This window comes from Protopterus annectens, chromosome 1.part0, assembly GCF_019279795.1.
Source record: "Protopterus annectens isolate FY-2018-M chromosome 1.part0, PAN1.0, whole genome shotgun sequence".
NCBI classification, from domain to species: Eukaryota; Metazoa; Chordata; order Ceratodontiformes; family Protopteridae; genus Protopterus; species Protopterus annectens.
The window spans coordinates 1,075,480,740-1,075,486,739 of NC_056725.1; positions in this window are offsets into that span (position 1 = coordinate 1,075,480,740).

A 6,000-nucleotide genomic window follows, 5' to 3' on the forward strand; every position below is an offset into this window, starting at 1 on the left:
AAGCTTCTGAGCCCCCACAAGTCTTTCTGTGTTGGAGGAAGCCTTCTAGCTTATCAGTGGGAGTGGTAAGCATGGGTTTGTGCTTGTTTAAGCTCCGTGCAGTGGTACCGAGCTGAGGTAAACTATTACTGGTTCCAGAAAGTCTGCTCCTCAGTTTTTCACTTAGATCTTGCTAGTTCTTTCTCTCTCTCTCTCTCTCTTGCACTTCAAATAGCTTAATTGCTTTGTACTTCAACACGTTTTTGTAGAAATTATTGTAGCACACCTAAGTTCCATCAGCACTAGTCGTTCTTCATTTAAATAGCTGCAGTACTTAGTAGTTATGACCACCCCTCCTTGCATGATTAAAGGGCAGTTTCCTGTGCTTTCTCCTATTAACCTGGTGCACTTGGGCATTCTGAGGCAGTTTAGCAACTGCGTCATGTACACAGACAACCCTCTCCTCTTACATCCCAAAACTCAAACTTGTGAGAGATGCACTTATATCACCAAATTAGAAGCTATGCACTCTCCAGCCAAGACCGCATTAGCTGGTCAAGAGGAGAAGATCAACACCTGCACCACACCACATGGAACACATATCCATCCAGTACACCCACCACCACAGCTCTCACATAGAAACACAAACCACATGCCCACCTTCGCAGAGGCTTTCAACAGAAATTTACCTAAACAGCAGATACCTCCAAGACAGAAACTCACTAGACCACCACAACACAGCACAAACCACAGGACACATAGCTCACCTCCACAGTGTGCCCCTCAACCTAAGCCCCTAAGGCTAAACATCTTGCCCAATGCACTAATCATGTGTGACTCAATAGTGAAGCACACAGATGTTCCACTCACTAGGTTGAATAAGGAGAAGGCAACAGTCAGCTGACTATCTGGTGCCAGAATCTGACACATAACACACGCACTCAGGTCACTCCACAACAAGTACAAGTGTGACTCTGTCACTGTCCATGTGGATGTGAATGACCTGAGATGCACCTCCCTGGACTACATGAAAAGAGACATGGAGGATATCTTGGATTATGTTGCCAAGGCAGGTATGAACCTAGCCCCGACCAGTATCCTACCGTCACCCAGAATAATTCCGCAGTACAAACAAAAAATGATTGACTTCAACTATTGTCTAAGTTTCTGCTGTCATTCTAAGGGGATCCAGTGTCTGTCTGCTTGGGATGACATGATTGACAGACCTCGATGCTTTGCCAGAGGTGGCCTGCATCTGTCACCCCTGGGTTTCTGGGTATGGGCTAAGGCTCTTGCCACCCCTATAGTGCCTTTTTTAGGCGGTGTTACAAAGACCGAATTACCACCGCAACAGCTATGAATAAATGCAATCTGAGGGTCATGCTGCTCAATGCTAGAAGTCTAAATCTCAAGATGCACTCACTCAAGCACTCCTCAAAATAGAGAATATCAACATTTGTGCTGTAATGGAGACCTGGTTTAAAGCAGCAGAAAGCACCCCTGCGCTACCAGGCTATAACTCATTCCACACCTTTTGGCCCTGAAACATGGACCGAAGCTCAAAAGGTGGTGGTGTCTCCATATTCATAAAGGATATGCCCACCTCCAGACTAGTAGCCCAGCATAATACATTTGAGATACTTCAGGTACAATTAACATTGGGTAAGATGGAGATCCAGGTCATAGCTTGCTATAGGTCCCCAACCATGTTCCTAGACTCTCCCTCCACGTTCCTATGCACCCTGGAATATATCAAGGTCCATCCCAACATTCTCATACTAGGAGACTTCAACTACCCCTCCATCAACTGGGAAAACTACTGAAGCACCAATACACTAGTCCAATGCTTCCTGGAATTCATCATTTCCAATGCCCTGGACCAGCTGATTCTGACCCCCACTAGAGGAAGCAACATCCTTGACCTGGTTATTACTAACATGGGTGATCATTGCTCTACACCAATAGTCAATCCCTCCCTGTTCAGATCCAACCATAAACTAATCACCATGGAAATCCACATCTCACCCACACCCGCTGCAAAAGTAATCACCTTTAAAAACTTCTCCAAACCTGACTTTGGGCTCTTAAAAATAGAGATGGCTAACTTAATGGCACCCATGCCAATGGAAACTAACTGTAAGACTGCTAACTCATACACCAATGCACTGTATGAACATGTACATAAATGCATGGAACTAGCCATACCCAACAGAATCAAGACCCGCTCCTCCAAAAAAAGGAAGCCAATCCGGTGGTCTTCTGTCATTAATAAACTCTATAACAGAAGGAAGAAACTGTTGCAGAAAAAGGTGAAATCCCAAGACAGGAAAAACTCCCTTATTACCCTCAACTAAAAGTTGAGATCCCTTATCAAATCCTGCAAAGCTAGCTATGAAGACAGAATTGTGGCAGACACTAAAAACAATAACACAGCCTTCTATAGTTATATCAAGAACCTCCATGGCAATACCCATATTTGCTCTGAGTTACTGCACAATGGTACCTCCTATACTGAGCCAACAGATATTGCCAACATACTGGCCGACAGATTCAGTGCCAACTTTACCCCCCCCAAAGGACCAATCACAATACCGGAAGAATGCCAGGCCCCCAGCATTACTGCAGTACAGGTTAAAGCTGCATTGTCCAAGGCCAAGAATACAGCTTCCATGGGACCTGATAATATCCATTGCTGTGTTCTACATGAACTACAAAGTGAACTGGTACCACATCTGTGTGCCCTGTTCAGTCACAACCTCACCTCAGTCTTTGTCCTAACGAATGGCGCATTGCTACAGTCATCCCTCTCCATAAAGGGGAGCGACTACAGATCCTGGGAATTATCACCGCATTAACCTGACAAGTCTGATATATAAAGCTATAGAGTGCATCATCAGGGACCTGATTAACAAAGATATATGAAATCTCCAAAGTCTAGACCCCACGCAATTTGGTTATGTGAAAGGGAGATCATGCCTGCTCAACCTGGTTGACTTCTTTGAGTCAGTCACCAGGGTTGTGGATGAAGGTAAGGCAGTGCATACAGCCTATTTCGATCTGGCCAAGGTATTTGATACCATTTTTCACTCGGGAATTACTGATAAACTCAACAAACTAGGCATCAACCCCTATATCACTAGGTGGGTTGCAAATTGGCCCAGAGATAGAACACACAGTTTGAAAGTAGCAGACTCAAGTCAGACTGCAAATCAGTCATGAGTGGAGTCCCACAGGGATCGGTCCTGGGTCCTCTCCTTTTGGGCATCTACTTCTCAGAAGTCCAGGCTAACACAAAGGGACTCTGGCTGACCAAGTTTGCAGATGACTGCAAGCTGGAAGCCATTATTAACTCCCCAAGTTATGCAAACTTCCTACAGAAAGGCCTCACTGAGTCCAATGACTGGTGTCAAAACCATGGCCTTAAGCTTATTGTCAAAAATGTGTTGTCACCCCCTTTGGTAAAAACTCAGTTCCCACTAATTACCACATCGATGGGAGCCCACTAAACAATGAAGGCATTATAAGAGATCTGGGGATGCAGGTTGACAGCAACCTTTCCTTTGACCACCACATTGCCACTGTGGTCAGAAAGTCCTTCTATGTGGCACATCTCATTACCAAGGGTTTTGCATCCAGGAAGAAAGAGGTCATTGTCTCTCTCTACTCTTCCCTCATTAGACCAATCATCGAGTATAATGACTCATTTGGCTTGTACCTCACTAGACATCTGCAACAGCTGGAGAGACCACAGAAGTACCTAACATGTGTTTAATGCCTAAGGAGCCTAGGCATTAAACACGTCATACATGGACAGACTCAAAAGACTCCAGCTATTCTCTGTCTCATATCACCTACTTAGAGGTGATCTCTGCTTGACTTACAAAGCCATGTCTGACTCAGCTCTGTTAGAAATGCTACATCTAAAGAAATCCCAATCCCTTCACACCACACACGCCAGACACCTCAACCTCATTACCACAGTCAACAGAACATGCTGGAGGGACAAGCTCCTCACCCAGAGGCAGCCCATCCTCTGGAATAGACTTTGCATACATGTCAAGCAGAGCACCTCGCTGTCCCTCTTCAAGAGAAACCTTGATGGGTGGATGGGTAATAGAAAGTTTACCCCGGGGATCACTCCAGTGGTTCTACTTGATAGAGGCACTGGGAACTAATGTCGGGCGGCACAATGCCATTGCTATTTGCTAGGCTTGTAAAGGCTCCAGGGCTATTAGCCTAGGACACACCTATGAATCTATGAGACAATTGCTGTGTTGTCTCAAGATGTCCAAATTCACCAAGATGGCTACAGAGAAGTTAGGAAATTGCATATCCATACTGTCCAGTTCTTTGATTTATGAGCTACAAGAAGGTGGTTATTGGTGTTAGAAGATTTATTAAGTTTGCTTTTTCTGAGGAGATTATCCTATAAATTACTAAATTCTACTAACTTTGATGTTTACACAGTGCTGAATTCAACTAAGTCTGTAGGCATTGCCTCTTAACTCCCAAGCAGCTGTTCTTAGCTTGCTGGTCTACAACGTATTTGCACTTGATTTAGCAATCAAAGGAACGCAACATTGCCTGGATGGCACTGGATAGAAATAAAACACTGCTTGAATGCAGGCTAGGACTCCAGGCTTTGCTGGGCTACTGGAAAGTGAGCAGGAGACAATATGTAGTAAAGGAAGTTTACTCAAGAACAATACTGGTTTGCTGGGTGGGCACTTATTGTCATGGATCTTTGATGCCACAATACCAACAGAAAATGACGGTCTTTAATAATTGGCTTGGTTACTGGAGTCATTCTAAACAAATCCAATATTTGTCACCATGGGAGAACATGATAGACAGGCCATGCTGCTTTGTCCGAGATGGTCTTCACTTTTTACCACTAGGGTTTCAGAAACTGACATAAACATTATCCATCCCATAGTCCATTTTTTAGGCATTGTCAAACAGAAAAAACCTTCTAATGTAGCAAAAGCTACTCAGGATAAACAGAAGATATTACTGCCAATGCTAGGAGTCTCAACATGAAAGTACACTGCTTGTAGCACTCCTCACCCTGGAGAATGCTGACATCTGTGCAGTTACTTTAACTTGGATCAAAAACATTGAAAGCACTCTAGCAGTGCATGGCTATAATGCCTTACACATGTTCCGATCACTCACAACACATGAAAGGGCAAAAAGTGAAGGTACATCTATCTTCATAAATGATAAGCACACATCAAGACTGGTCAAACAATATGACATGCTTGAGCTACTCCATGTCCAACTAACCACAGGAAAAATCAATTACCATATCCTTGTTAGCTGCCTGTCCCCCACCATGAACCAAGAAACTCATACATCAAACCTGAATTTACTACATTCACTTACCATTCAGCCCTATACCATACTCATGGGGGATTTCAAGTACACCTTGATTACCTGAGAAGCATACATGACCACTACAATGTAGGCGCAAAGATTTCTAGACTTTGTCAACGCAAATGCCTTGGAGCAGCTAGTCCTCTCCTACTAGAGGTACAAATATCCTAGACCTGGTAATCACAAATATGGGAGAGCATTGCACCTTCCAAGTGTAATATCCTCACTGGTTAGATCCAATCACAAATCAGTCTTCCTTGAAATAAATATAAAACTAGAACCCTCACTTAATCCCAAAAACTTTAAGAACTTTTCTAAGGCAAACTACCTTCAATTAAGTGATGGCATATCTAGTTTCCAAGTTACCCCAAACCCAGAAAACACAGAAGCCTTTGTGAAGATGTACACAAAAGCTCTATATGACCATATAAGCAACTGCACAGAAACAGCAGCACCAAACCAAAATAAGCCTAGGACAAACTGCAAAAACAAGCCACCCTTATGGACCCCTGGTATAAACAGGCTGTACAATAAAAGGAAAAAAATCCTGTCTAGAAGCAAGACAGAATGTGCACAACAGAGCAAAATCTCCCTCATTAATTTAAACAAGCAAATCAGGGGAATAGTCAAGTCTTCAAAAGCAAA